This window comes from Magnolia sinica, chromosome 11, assembly GCF_029962835.1.
Source record: "Magnolia sinica isolate HGM2019 chromosome 11, MsV1, whole genome shotgun sequence".
Classification (NCBI taxonomy): Eukaryota; Viridiplantae; Streptophyta; class Magnoliopsida; order Magnoliales; family Magnoliaceae; genus Magnolia; species Magnolia sinica.
The window spans coordinates 22156291-22172695 of NC_080583.1; the positions used below are offsets into that span (position 1 = coordinate 22156291).

At 42.1% G+C, this 16405-nt stretch overlaps 1 protein-coding gene across 21 annotated transcripts in view; it reads left to right on the top strand.

The window, feature by feature from the left end:
- The window catches only part of LOC131218945 (pentatricopeptide repeat-containing protein At2g16880), a 50516-nt gene extending 49694 nt beyond the window's left edge, over nt 1–822 (top strand). For all 21 annotated transcript variants that reach the window (XM_058213845.1, XM_058213846.1, XM_058213844.1 and 18 more), the window contains one exon: nt 243–822. The gene's annotated coding sequence lies outside the window, so the exon portion shown is untranslated. The remainder of the gene's footprint in view (nt 1–242) is intronic.
- Nucleotides 823–16405: the final 15583 nt, after the last annotated feature.

Sequence of the window (16405 nt, forward strand, 5' to 3'; positions counted from 1 at the left end):
TTCATGAAATATTATGATCTTGCACATGAAATTTCATGACATATTTAGTGCAACCAAACGAACTCATGGAGAGTGCATAGTCTGTAATCTTGATTGGAATACCTGCCTCTTGACTTTTGTGAATTTAGCCCATTGAATGTTGGCCATTGCTAATATTCTGGCTGGACTTCTTTTTTTTTTTTTTTCCTTGTTTTTTTGTTTTTTTTTTTTGACTGTTTGTTTCTACGTCATTAATGTGGCAGCTATTAAAGTCCAGTAGCCCATTTTCTGAGATACAACCACCAGACCAACGGTTTGGATCATCCTAAACTATCTCATTTGGCCCTTACCATGTAAGATGCAAGGGCCACTACTAGTATTGCCAGCCGGAAATGAAAGAGAGTAACTACATCAGAACTGAAGAAGAAAGCTTGCCTCAATTGTTGCTGAATAATCGTAGTGTAGAGCCTCAACGACAATCCCTGCAACAAACCCCCATCATCAAAAACAGCAAATATGTTGACTCTCTATGTTACAAAGATCAGCGAAATGCAGGCCGTTGATCTGGCATGCATGTACTTCAATTTAACTTGTGGGCCCCACTTTAAATGGGCTATGGTCCAAAAATCTTGCTGAACGGATTGGATCAACTGCCCAGTTGGCCATCTTAGAACAAGTGGCTATGCACAATAGACTGTTGAAGTGAAAAATGTAACCATTCAGCAGCACCTATCTGTTAGAGTCTCCCTCAAAGCAGGCAGGGCTGAAATTCTTACCCATTTTGGAAGGGGATTGAGTGGTGATCCTATGTGGTTTATTTATATTTATATTATTATTTTTATATATTGGTTAGCACGTTATTTATATTTATATTATTATTTTTATATATTGGTTACCAGGACCTCAGTGTTGAACTGAGGTTATCTTCCCCAAGTCTACCACTTCGGCTATGGATTGGTGTGTGACCATATGTGTTGGGCGCTGTGGGGACCACATCTGTTTTTCCAACTCATTTTAGAGTATGACCATAAAAATGACCACACCACAGGAAACAGTGGTGATTGAATGCCTGCCATTATAAACTCCTCGGTGTTATAAAAGGTTTGGTTCAAGCTGATATTTGTGTTTACCTTATCCAAGTCTTTGTGACCTTTACAGGTTGGATGACAAATAAATACTACCATGGGCCTTATGATGGTTTCAATGGTGGGTGTCATTATTCCCATTGTTTCCTGTGTTGTGGTGCACTTGAGCTCTATATTTGTTTTGTTTTTTAGTTCATACCTTAAAATGAGCTGACAAAATGGATGGATGGCATGGATATAAAACACATGCACAAGTGGGCCCCATAGCACCCAATTCTACCCGCCAGCTGGGTGGTGGTGAGCGTATTTGTTGTTACCTTGGTAACACCCTGATGGGTGTTTCCCTGATCGTGGGGCCCACCTTGATGTCGGTGCTGTATATCCACGATTCCAATTCCAGCTTGTTTTAGGGTATGGTCCCAAAAAAGAAATGCAGAAGATCCAAATCTCAATTGGAAAACACCGTAGGGAAAAATTGATGATTGACTTTTAAAAACTTCATGTGCTGATATTTGTGTTTTCCCATCATCCATGTTTCTGTTACCTTATCAACAAGTTAGATGGCAAATAAATATTATGGTGGGCCCTAGAAAGTTTTTAATGGTGGGTGTTCAATGGCCACTGTTTCATGTGTTTACTGTGGTGTGGTCCACTTGAGATTTAGATCTGCTTCATTTTTTTTATTTTTGATAAGATGTGGATATAGGTGTGCTCCAGGGGCAGGAAACACCCACTGTGCACGATATACAGCCGTAGATGGACTAAGCCCTAGAAATCTTCTCAACCGAACAATCGTAACCTATCAAATACACGGTTAAGAAGCCATTTACAGCAATGGTCCACTTTCAACTGAAAGACCTGGGACTTTAGGGGTATGGTAAGCGTGCGTGTACAAGTCACCGTGCGTGTGACATTCTGTACAACGAACCAAGCCATCCAAGTAGGGGGCCTCACTATAATGGAGCATGACATTAAAATTAAATCTATCGGAATCCCCAACTATCGTGAATCGAACGTTGTGTTTGATTCAGACCATATTTCACTTTTTGACCGTACATTTGATGGCTGCCAATGGAACAAATCCGACCATCCGTTGATGTTTTCGTTGCCCCTCATCTACGGTATGCATAGATTTGGATGGTTTTTGGATTTAGATAAACGTATGCCACGTGCAGTGACCGCACCATATAAATGAAAATATACTGTGTGGAGTCACTGTGGTATGTACATGAAATCTAAACCGTTCATAATATGTGCTAGCCTGACATGAGTTTTGGACCAGTCTGATTTTTTAAGCCTGCCTCTATGGTGGGGTCCACTTGATGCACGGTTATGATTGCACACAAACATCACTGTGGGCTAAATACCACATCGTATGGTTATCAATACCATACCGGTCATTTTTTTTTTTTTTTAAATAAAATTTTTTTTTTTAACACACGCACACACACCCCACACACTCACGCTAGTGGAATTTCACCACCTATGTGTCCTTCCTCGGGTGGCATACGGACGCTGCAATTAGCCAGTCGCTACTAGTCCGTACACTGTAGGCTCCACCATGATGTATGTGTTTTATCCACGCCGTCCATCCGCTTTTCCAGATCATTTCATGGTATGACTCCAGAAATGAGTCAGATCCAAAATTCATGTGGACCAATGGCCGCCATTAAAACCTTCTCAATTGCCACAAGTTTTAGATGAAGCTGATGTTTGTGTTCTCCCTTCATCCAGGTCTGTGTGACCTAATGAACAGATTGGATGGAAAATTAACATTACGGTGGGCTCTAATAAGTTTTTAATGGTGGGCGTTCTATCAACTCTTTTTTCCTATGGTGTGGTCCAGTTGAAATTTGTATCTTGCTCATTTTTAGGTTCATCAGCTAAAATGATCTGTAAAAATAAATGGACGGCGTGGATAAAACACATCCATAATGGTGGGGCCCACAGAACACCGACAAGTAGCATCCTCGCTGGTGGCCTCGTCAGACATCAGTCCACACTCCACCGTCATCACTGCAGGCATGATTCGGCGACATTAAATGGGTCCCTCGTTGGTAACGACGGGAAGGTATTTGATACTCTGCCAGGTATGACGCTTGGTACACAAGCACTCAGAAATTGTATTCGTGGCACGCAGTTAGCTCAAATAACACCAGCTAAACTGTAGTTACTGTTGCTAAGTCACAGTCCTAAAATCTAAAATCAGATTGGTTGAGCAATCCTAACCTCTGATTAGAAGGCACTTTTTTTTTTTGAAATAGGACCGTTGGATGGTTCTCATTTTTTAGCGTCCAATAAATACGGACCAATCTGATCGTCAGAACCAAATAAGCGTCATTTATCTTTCAAGCATACATTTCGGGGTACATAATTTGGATTACTAATTTGCCATATGCAATTTCTAAGTGCCTGCGTATCATCCATCACACTGTGCCAGAGTATCAAAGTTCTTTCCGGTAATGGTCATACTATGCAAGAATAACAATATTTTTCTCCAACTAATTTTACAGAAGACATACATACAACGGTTGCATACGAACTTCAACCGGATTGGACGGTACTGGTCGGTGCTGGAAATAGTTGTGTGGGCCCACCATGATGTATGTATATTTTATACACTCCGTCCATCCAGTTTTCCAGATTATTTTTATATATCAGCCCAAAAAATGAGACAGATCCAAATCTCAGGGGACCACACCTTATAAAACAGCGGTGAATGAATGTCCACCATTAAAAACTTCTTGGGGCCACCAAAGTTTTGGATGAAGCTGATATTTGTGTTTTCCCTTTATCCAGGTCTGTGTGACCTAATCAACAGGATGGATGGCAAATAAACCTTACAGTGGGCCTTAGAAAGTTTTTAATGGTGGACATTCAATCATCACTATTTCCTGTGGTGTGGTCCACCTGAGATTTGGGTCTACCTCATTTTTGGTATCATGCCCTAAAATGAGCTTGAAAAATGAATCGATGGCATGGATAAGACACATACATCACGGTGGGGTCCACATAGCTTTTCGAGAACCGACCGGTCCTGAGCTCCATACTAGAGGAGTCACTACCAAAGCCGATTAGGTTTCTTTCCTGCGAACCTCTCACATACATAGTATATCGGATTCATGCAAAGGCAGTGTTCGAAATATCAGTATCACACCTTTGGGATACGAATATGTATCGGTTATTGTAACACCCCGGGTTTTTAGGGGTCGTGTAGGAACTCGGCTCCTGAATTCCTAGGTGCCACAGGTGCCCTAATGAGTTTCAAATTTTAATTACATTTGGATGATCTCATAAATAATGGAGAGTTTAGCAAGGCATGAAGTATAAGTAAGTCATAAAGCAGTATCAAGTGCCACTAAATATAAAAATATCAAAACCACAAATCTAAAATCATCCAAATAGGGAACTAGTCTAACCCATACATGACCCAAAGTGACTAGAGCCCTAGCCCATACCCCGCGGTAGCCCGAACTCAGATTAGAAGGATCCGCTGAAGGTCTGGAAGCAGGGAAGTTCCTCTACCTCATCCATGCTCACCTTACTCAGCTCGTCGAGCTCTGCCTCACCTGCATCTAATGACGTGTCTGATTGGTGTTTTAAAACACCGTCTTAGAGTGGGAGTGAGTAGCTAACTCATTGGGTGCCATCAACCATAAATTACATCAAATAACAATTCTATGATGAATTTAATGAAAAGCATAAATTCATAAATCACTAACTAGTCTTTGTTAATGTGTATGTATGAGTTATGTATGATGCATGACCTCACCCACAATACTCCCTCGAGCGACTTCGTCTCACAGTCGCGCATGACCAACACTCTCTCATTGCAACCTCAACTGCCGACTCACCAAATCCTAGCTAATGGGATGAATGAATAATGTTAACCGAGTATTTAGTTAATTCCATTCATCCAGCAGGTTGGGAAAACTGGTATAATCCGACGATATCAATGCCATCATCCATTTGCGAGGCTAGGACCCCTCAACGTGCGAGGCCAAGACCCCACGATCATTGATCCCATCGGGGTCCCCACTGCTGATTGCAAGGACGTGGGGAGTGTTGGGAAGTGGGATCGCTCGCTGTCATTATGGGGAGGCTTGTCACCCGAGCGTAAGCCGATAGCTCGGACATAGTGTCCCATTCCACCATGCTCGGCTCATAAGACTATGGATTAATTTCTAGCTGTTGTCAGTGGGCGTCAGTGGGCGAGGGGTGTTGTAAGTTCCAAACAGGCGTGAGCAAACATGATTAACAAACACGGTGGGTCAATTGGTGGACCCAACGGCCCAAACTTAGGCGAGCACGTATCGCATGACATCTGGTGAAAGCAACCCATGTAGTCCCACTACTGTCATATATACGAGTTTGCCCAAATTTGTCAGTCTAATCTTGGGACGACCCAACTGATGGGGCTGCCCTCATAATTTGTAGGTTCCTGACCAACCGAGACAAAAAAGCTTTAATTCTTAACATATTAAGATAGTCATGATTTCTCATCAAATATTCTTAGAATATAACACACAAGCAGTCAAGATATAATTTTTAGAATATCAAAATGAATGCAAACTACCTCTAACAGCAAAAATTAGACATGCATGTACATGGAATTGAATTTTTCTAAGATACAAAAATTTCATATGTCATTCACAACACAGGAAATGCAGACACACAAAAGTATAGAAAATCATGATGGAATTTAAATGCAAGGGTGAACATGCAGCAAAATTCTCAGGCTTAAACATCATTTCAGATTGATCAAATATCAATCTATCTTTACATGCATGTTAGGCATACACATCAAACAGGTTCCTAGATAGAATCTCCTAAAATCTACACATGCATATCAACCTAGCATCCAAAATCATTAAGTTCATCCTAGAATTGGTAATCTGTCACCTAAGGATAATAGTCCGTACCTTTGTAATGATTCGCCTGACTCAAAACGCTCCTATGATTATGGTTATAGGGAAAATTCACCAAAGCCTAAATAATCATACGAACCATTGTAAGGATTAGAAAACCTAACCCAAATACTAGATTAGAGAGTATAATCTATTTCTTACCTCCAATCACCGCCGAGAGAACCATTGTAAGGATCCATGAGTAGCAAGGTGGCTATAGAGGGAGATGTGAGGGTGAAAGTACACATATCATCATACTTCCAAGCTCTCCCTCTCTCTTTCTCCTCCTTTTCTTCTCTTTCTCTCTTTCTTTCTTCTAGGGTAAATTCGTATGGGGAGAGGGGGTGCCCAAATGAAGCCCTTATATAGTGCCAGATTTGGTGTAAATGGCTCAAAGGGCCAGGTTTTTATTATACTAGCCCTATGGGAGAGTCTTTTTAACCTCTAGGGCTCACTATGGGACGTATATGTCGATATACACCGTAGGATAGTTAGCCCTAATGATGATCTACGTATGGATATGATCGGCTCGCCATTTGGATATGCCAATCAATGGATATGATTAGAAGTCTATTTAACGGTCACCGATGGTCGATCGGGGCCGTGGCTATATGGATATGAGAAGAAAAATATCCTTACTTGATGTGTGAAGTTTGGTCGTAAACCGATGGTCCGAAATTCTCAACTTTGCATAAGAGTGGACGACCTAATTGACTTAAGTTTCAGCTTCTTCCTTTAGGGTATTTGCACTTCTCATGCACTTGTCCTTTGGCTTAAGTTGAGCTGTTCTGGACACTACCCAGGTCCGACTCCCACGATGGACGTCAAGCCCAGTAAGATGCACATCATTCTATAGTTTTGGAACTAGTGGTCTACTAACGAGCGGTCTAGAGCTTGTTTGGAAAATCGGGACATTTTTGGAATGAATTAGGTATTGAGATTTCTCGTGGGTAATGATTAGGGTTTGGATTAATTATGTTCATAGTGTGGCCTATTTATAACTAGTGAAAGTGGAGATTTGGTCATGATTACTTTAAACCGTCGGTTTTAGGCTAAAAGAGTAACGGGGTAGATTGAATCTATTAGTCAAGATCCGATCCTTAACTGACTCGGCTTCGGTTGGATCCTTAATTTAGATATGATTCTCTTGATTAGTTAGTGATGAGTCATCAGATTTGGGCCCTATGTGAGTAAATTATGGGGCTAAACTTGATGTTCAGGTGATCGGGCGGATTCATTGGCTTCTTATGGTTGATTAATCGGACTTGTGCACTTCTTTACTGGTACCACTCGTGTATAAACTAACATTGAGTGCTAATGGTCAGTAAGTGATAATATAAGTTAATTACAAAAAAACATTTAAGGATTTTTGAAAATCCAAAACAGTGAAAATACAGGACGTTACAATCTACCCCCCTTAAAACAATTTCGTCTACGAAATTGCCTAAGGATAATAAGTAAAGATATTATTATTTCATTGTGGTCTACCCCCCTTAAAAGTTTTCACCTTTGAGGTTTGAAAACAAATGCCAAATCATCATTATTGTACTAAGTGTTTGATGATAAAGTTTATCTAAGGGTGATATATTCTACTATTTATAATTGGGCTACTACGGAAAGACAGTTGTGGTAGGCTTTGATCCCATACATCGATCCTCTACCTGACCAGGGCAGAATGATCGTTGTATCCCTTCCTAGTCCTGGTGGATCCTGGTCTTCTGCTCGGTCAAAGCAGTGAGTCCGTTGGTAGTCACCCAAGATCGAGAATTGGGTTAAGCCGCGAATACTTCGCAAATGTATGGTTCCGTAATTCCGTAGTCTGATTATTCTTAACATTTGGAAGATATCAAAATTTATTCAAAAGTTCAAGTTTCACATATATAATATTTTAGTGGGTGGTGAGTCTCCCACATTGCTTATGATCAAACGACTATCCTGGAAAGGTTTCCAGGGACTTAAGGTTGCTCTCGACATTACCATTTTGATCATATGGCCAGTGAGTTATGAGCAAATCACATTTTGGTTTCATTAATTTTAATAGGGAAAGAAGAATCGAAGGTTTTAAGGTATTCTAGAGGTTTAGAGTGATGGTGACACAAGGAATGTCGCAGAAAAGGAAAAAAGAAGAACACTATCTCCTCAAAGTGGTATGAACTTTGAATCCATAAGAGAATAAGATCCCAAAATATTTTAGTACAGTCCACTTCGAATACGAACTCACGGAGTCTTAAGCAGTGAAACAAAACCCTACTTAAGAAATCTACTTCGTCCAAGTTATAAATTATTTGAAATAGCAAATTATACTACAAATAGGAATTTAATTTAATCACCCGGGATGATTCCTAGAACCTTTGAAAGCAATTCCTAATTAGACTTTAAATCCTAACACTCTATGATGAAAAAGATACATCTGGTCCATCGACAACTTTTAGTTGTAGAAACTTTCGGTTTCAATACATCTTTTGTTCATAATGTATTTATCACTTTTAATTACTGTATAATTTTTATAATTTTTATGGTAATTTATCATAAGTTAACCCTTTTCATACAAAATTTTAATTTATTTCAAGTTCCATAAAAATCGTATTTTTTTTTTTTTAGAAGCATAAGTTATTTAAAACTAACGATTTTCTGTAAAATACTAAAATATCTCTAATTCTTACAATGTTTCTTATACTTTTAGTAACTGAATTATTTTCAAAATTTTTATGATAATTTATCATTAAGTTTAAAGTCATCTTACAAAATTTCATCTTATTTAGAATTGGAGATAAATTATTAAAATTCTAGGAGTTACAACTGTCTAAAATTAATAATTTTTGGACAGTTGGTAAAACATCCTAAAATTTGCTATATTATAATTTTTATTTTTATTTTTTACTTATTTTTATATAAAACTAGACTCATCAAGCTTCAATCTTGCTTTTGCATCACCTAAATCGGAGTTGATTTTTTTTCAAAGTTAATGCAATTGAAGTCACAAAGGGGTCCACCATTAGCTGCTCAGGCGGGGGCCATGCGGGTCTTTAGTCCCTTGGGCGGGGGCCCCTCCACATTCTGTCTCCCCGGGCAGTGGCCGCGCCGGTTCCTGGCCTCCCGGTGTGAGAACTCGAAACGGACATATCTCGCAAACTAGAATGAGTTATTCGACCTACCATTTATGAATTTGGGGTAGGAAAAGCTACTCTATCCAAATAACCAAGTTATTTCAAGAGATTCCATCAGGTTAATGGTCAAAAATCTATTTTACTTATATTTTTACTATTTACAATAAGTTTTAGTTTAATTATAGCTCTTCATCCCCTAAACTTCAAGATTTGTGTTTAACATGAAAAGTACTAGAAAATTAAAAGAACAAAGTGGTGGAAGGTAAGGATTTAAAGGAGAAAGGTTGAAAAGAGGAGTTTAGACTTAGGGATTGGGTGGACTGGACTACCTAAATTTCCTAGTTTGTCGAGTCGAGTCTTGCCGTTAAGTTCCTGAGCTCTTGCCCAAGGATGGGATGAAACGTGTCGTAAGGCTCCTAGATCGAATTTTAATATTGTCATGCTCTCTCTCCTTAGTCTAAGCCCTTCGTAAGTTAGATTCTCCATCCAAGACTTGTCGATTCGGTACCTAAAGTGAGTCCTATCGTTTCAGTATCACTATTGCGTCCCCTCCTAAGTCAGCGGTTGCACTAGTGAATTTATGACCCATGGCCCAATTGATTCCAAACTATTGCTCTAATACCATCTGTAACACCCCGGGTTTTCAGGGGCCGTGTAGGAACTCGGCTCTTGAATTCTCAGGTGCCACGGGTGCCCTAATGGGCTTCAGATTTTAATTACATTTGGTTGATCTCATAAATAATGGAGAATTTAGCAAGACATGAAGCAAAAGTAAGTCATAAGGCGGTATCAAGTGCCACTAAATATAAGAATATCAAAACCGCAAATCCAAAATCATCTAAATAAGGAACTAATCCCACCCATACATGACCCAAAGTGACTAGAGCCCTGGCCCATACCCCGCGGTAGCCCGAACTCAGACTAGAAGGATCCGCCGAAGTCTGGAAGCAAGGAAGCTCCTCTACCTCATCCATGCTCACCCTGCTCAGCTTGTCGAGCTCCGCCTCACTTGCATCTAATAACGTGTCTGATTGGTGTTTTAAAACACCGTTCTAGAGTGGGAGTGAGTAGCTAACTCAGTGGGTGCCATTAGCCATAAGTTACTTCAAATAACAATTCCATGATGAATTTAATGAAAAATATAAATTCATAAATCACTAACTAGTCTTTATTAATGTGTATGCATGAGTTATGTATGATGCATGACCTCACCCATAACACTCCCTCGAGCGACTTCGTCTCACGATCGTGCATGACCAACACTCCCTCATTGCGACCTCAACTGCCGAGTCGCCAAATCCTAGCTAATGCGATGCATGAATAATATTGGCCAAGTATTTAGTTAATTCCGTTCATCCAGCAGGTTGGGGAAACTGGTACACCCCGACGATATCAATGCCATCATCCATTTGCGAGGCCAGGACCTCTCAACGTGCGAGACCAAGACCCTGCCATCTTTGATCCCATCGGGGTCCACACTGTCACGTCCCAAACTTGAAATCGGGCTCACAAAATTTTCGATTGCCGAATCCGGTGCCGATAGCCTCCATAGTACCCCATTCTCGGCTCCCAGCGTCCATACGCCAGATTTCGATCCTAGGATCCTACAAGGAGGATTTTCCAACGTACATTTGTCTTATAAGAAGCATAACCATAAGTATACTCAAATCATAAAGGCAACATCATCATCACATATCCACTAATATAAACATTTGAATACAATACTGAAAGAGAAATACATATGTCAAAAATCAAAGCTTCTGAAGACAGCTGCACAGTCTAAGCTTAACGCTGCTGCAACCTAACGCCAACTACACGCATCTATTGTGCATAAGCTTATAGAAAGCTTAGAGGGTGGTGAAAGTGTGTGCACAAGATAAGTGCCAAGTATGCAATATCAGAGTAATCAGGGTAAGCGGAAATACTGATAAGCCCATAAATCATACAATATTGGAAATATTGGCAAGATCATAAATCATACGATATCAGGGCAAGCAATACAGATCATAATGAGGCAAATACTGATGATGTAATGTAAATCAGCTATGCAATGCAAAGACATAGTAAGCCAAGTTTCAATATAATGCCATAAACAGTCAAGTATCAGATGCCGAGGATGCAATACAATATGCGGTACAAATGAAATGACCAAGCTGGAGTGAAGTCGGGATGATAGTACGTAGTATCGCAGGCTATGGGGTCCATCACAAGGGAATTCTATCCAAACCAGTCTCACACCTAAATTTGGATAGTCAGACTCAATGTGGTAAACTCTTGATCTCAGGTTAGTCGCGCGCCCAACTAAAATCCTTGCCATGTGAAGGTACACGTAACAAATGGTTCCGCACCATCAGCCTGAGTGGATAGTGAATGAATGAATAAGTATGCACTCCTGCTTAATAAGTCCAGTATCAGTACGGTTCCTCTCTGAGATCATTACCGGGGTCTAGTATACTCCACATGCAAATCGCCGTCCACTGACGCGCGACCATGAAAGTGGAAGAGACCTCACCATCCGACTGGCCAGTAGTCAGCCAATATCTACCCGGCACGTCGATAGTAGACCCATTCATGAGTTGGTCAAATTCAGCCTAGTAATGCCCCTGACATCAGGCGGGTTAGGCCACACCCCCTTTCTAACCGACCATAGTACAGTGGGAGACGCGACCACCTGGTATTTAACCCTCATGCGCTCATATATATCCACTCGGTCTCGACGTTGGGGCGTCCTCTGGTACCAAGAGGGTTTAGAAATTTTTACCCAGGGCCATTTATGGCAGCCTGATGCTAGTAATAGATTTTCAGTGTCCCATCTGACTATTCACAATATGCCTGTGGAGGCTACGACCCTGATGTCGCTAGGGCGTATAGTAATCACAGCACATAATGAAATATGGATGAGTCATACTATCCATTCATGCATCAATACTGCGCATACCGTGCGCTCATGTGAGACAATCTCCGCTTATTAGGGAGTCTCATAATAACCTGCTTAAGACATGCAATGATCAACCACATCTCATAACAAGCATGCAGATGATGCGTATGGGTATGTATCATGATACTATGTTGTCACATACTCATAATCGGTATCAGTAATCGACATCAACAATCGACCTCAACATTGTGAACATTCAACCAACATTGCCCTAAGGAATGACCTACATATAGCCTAACATATAGTGGACCCATGGCCTTGCACAAGGGCCTAATATACAACAACATGAGCCTTACTCAAGAGCTTAATACACATCACGATGGGCCTCTCATATAGGCCTAATATACATCATAATGGGCTTCATCACCTGGCCCTCAAATGCATCACAATGAGCCTCATCACATAGATCTCATATTCATCACATTAGGCCTTAAACACGTGTTGAATACACATCCCAACTTGCCTCAAATACGGGCCGCATATACATCACATTGGGCCTCAAACACAGGATGTATACAAATCACAATAGGCCTCAAATACAGGCCGCATATAATCATATAGGTCTCGACCCTCGATAATCGGAATCGGTAATCGGCAATCGGAATCGGCCTCGACCCTGATAATCGAAATCGATAATCGACAATCGAAATCGGCCTCAACCCCAATAATAAAAAATTGTAATCGACAATCGGAATCGATCTCGACCCAGATAATCGAAATCGGTAATTGGCAATCAGAATCAGCCTCGACCCCGATAATCAGAATCGCTTATGGGCCCAATATATACACAAGGTGGCTCCAAGGTCTACGTATCATGATGCTATGCTATCACATACTCGACAATCGGCAATCGGAATCGGCCTCAATCGAACTCGGCCTTGACAATCAGAATCGGCAATCAGTGAGAATGGGCCTAACAAGGCCTAAGGGAAGGTCACAATGTGGACATCCAACCATCATTGCCCATCAATGTGGACATTCAACCAACATTGCTCCCAAGGAGTGGCCCACATAGGGTTAAACATATAGTGGGCCCATGGCCTCACATAAAGGCCTAATACACATCGCAATGGGCCTCATACAAGAGCTACATACACATCACTATGGGCCGCATCACATGAACCTCGAATACATCACAACGGGCCTCGAATACATCACATTGGGCCTCACCCATGGGCCTCGAATACATCTCATTGGGTCTCGCCCATGGGCCTCATATTCAAACAGGTGGGCCCTATCACATGGGCCTCAGATATACATCAGGATAGGCCTCGCCCATGGGCCTCAACACTAGGCCTTACATATCCAGTGGGCCACAAAATACATCAAAATGGGCCTCAAGTGGACTTGGACCATGCCAAAAATTATATCAATGGTTGTAGGTGTAACACATGTATGTACACTATCATCCCATGGGGCACATGGCCCACTAATGATGATCAGCACTGTCCAAACATTGTCTGTGTAAATCAGCACAATCCAAACATTATCCAGCACCGTCTAGCACAATTTGGACGGTGTGGATGAAATAAATACATCGTGGTGGGGCTGTACATGGCAAAACAGCTGGACGTCTGGGCGAAATAGATGACCCACGGTTAGCCCACAGCTGCTAATGTCAACAGCAACATGAGCTGCTGGACGACTCAGATATACAACATATCATAAAGTGGCCCCAACAGGTGGTTAGTGTGCCTGCTACAAACACATTAAGGTGGGCCGCATAAGTGGACAGTATAGATGAAATACGTACAACATGGTGGGGCCTGCAAATACACAGTAGGTGGGCCCACCATCTAGTAAGTTGGATGGTGCAGGCTAAACATATACATCGCAGATGGCCCCTCAGCATGTCTAGATGGATGGTGCTGAAATACAATACATATATTAAGATGGGTCCCACCCCAGAAAAACAGATGAACGGCGTGAATATACATGAGGTGGGTTACCACCGTCCTCGGGCAGATGGAGGATATTATAAAGCACATACATCAAAGTGGAGTCCACCGTCTAGCGAACTGGACGGACGGTGGATATAGAATATATACACTAAGGTGGGCCTCATTTATTGGGGATGGATGGTACGAATATACATCATATGGGCCCCACGTCCTAGCCCATGTACAGTATGGGAAAGACACATACATCAGGGAGCCCCCACATGGATGGGGTCCACGTCCTAGCAAGTGGACAGACGGTGAGGATGAAGCCCATGCATCATGTGGAGCCCCTAGACGACAGGGATGAAATACATATATCATGGCGGGCTATAGACAGTGTGGATATAAAACACTTGCATCAAAGTGGGTTCCACCTGCCCACACATGTGGGGCAGTCCAAGACAGATGGATTGAGTGTATGAAACACATATATCATAGTTGCTCCACTGTCTAGCCAATTAGACGGTTGGAATAAACGCATACATCAGGGTATGGCCCACACATAAATAGATGGACGGCGTGGATATAGAATAAATACATCAAGGTGGGTCCCACCCGTCCAGAGTACTGGACGGTGTGGATGAGACCCTCACAGTAGCTGGGTCCCAGGGACCTTATTGACTTCAATACACGGCTATATATATATAGCTGGTGTGTGGAAAACCAACCAATCCATTTCCCAGACAGGTGGGTCCCACGTGGGGCCCACCATAATGTTAATTTCCCATCCAATCTGTTAATAAGGTCACAGGGACCTGAATAAAGAGGAAAAAACAAATTTCATAATGATCCAAAACTTCTGTGACCCACACAGAGTCTCAATGGTAGACGTTCAATCATCACTATTTCCTATGATGTGGGCGACTTGGGTTCCTCATACGGCTAATTTTTGGTGGCCCACTGCCCAAGGGGCCCCATCAAAATGCATGGTGCTAATGTTCTCACACATCATGGTGGGGCCCACAGCTGGGACCCGTGGTCCCTGCCCGTTCATCCACGGGGCATAGCGCAGCAGCGCCTGCTGCTCTGGACGTCAGCGGCAACAGGTGCTGCTACCTATATATATATTTGAAAAAAATTTATTTTCTTTTTTTTCTTAGTTGGGGTCCGCATCAGGGGAATCCAACCTAGCTGTTGGATTCCAGGGCTTAAGACAGACCCATCAAGCCTAATATTCAATATATTTCGGTGGGTAGAATCATCAGGTGGATTTCAACGGTAAAAGAACACTATTTTTTATGCTATGGCCCACCAGATAGTCGGATTGACTTCATTTTTTGGCTCAACACCTAAAATTATCTGGAGAATGGGATGGACAGTGTGGATTAACTTCATACATCAAGGTGGGGCCTACATGAGCAGTCCACCCCAAAAGTTTGGAATCAAGCTAATATTTTTATTTTCAGTTCACGTCCATCATCCCTGGATGTTGGACAGTTTGGGCATAACACATACATTTAAGGTGGGCCACCAAATGGCTGGATGGTATGGATAAGACATCAAGTGGGGTACATCCGGGTGGGCCACATGGCCACATCATCACACCACAAAAAAATATGAAAGAGGGGGAGAAAGAGAGAAATAGCACGTGTGATGGAGGGACCCCGATACTATGAGCCTTCCCTTGCATTCAATCATCCATCAAGTGGGTCCCAATACATGTGGGCCCACTAAATCAAAGATCAACGGTGGAGATTCCTTCTCCACCAAAATGGAAGGTCTAAATGACCTCTATTCATGCAAGGAAAATAAACATCATGATGGGGTCCATGGAGAATGGCCCCATCATGAAATGATCATGAGAATCAAGGTGTGCCATTGGCCATACCTAGGGCCCAAAGTGAGATCCATACCATCAATCGGTAGGCCCCACTTGGCCCATCATCAAAATCATGAAATCTAGGCTCATAGAAACACCCACCTTTGATCTCTTCTTCCTTCTTCCACCAATGCATGCTAAAGCTCCAATGGAACACGTTTTAAGGGTTGAGATGAAACTTGGATGGTGGAGATGGGAGGTAGGAAGGTGGGCCACACTAGCTCTCTCATGGGAAGCTTGCTTGGACCTTAGAGTTGCTTGGAGAATGAGAGAGAGAGAGAGAGAGAGAGAGAGAGAGAGAGAGAGAGAGATATGATGGGAGAGAAGTGATGGGAGAGAGGGAAGGTGAGTGATGGGGTGAGTGATGGGTGAGTGATAGGTGTACTTGAAAAGGGATGGGTGGAGAGAGAGAGAGAGTTGACTTTGGGTTGCTTTTGGGTGATGTGACATGTACTTGATTGATTTGACAAGTTGTAGAGATTCTCTTGGGATTGTAAATGCGCGGCATTTTCTCGAACTGAATATGGTCCTACATCACCTAGCCCGGGTATCGCCTCGACATGCGAGACGCGGCGTCGGAACACTACCGAAAAACTGGGCAAAGGCTACGGATTTAGTTCGTTATAGTTC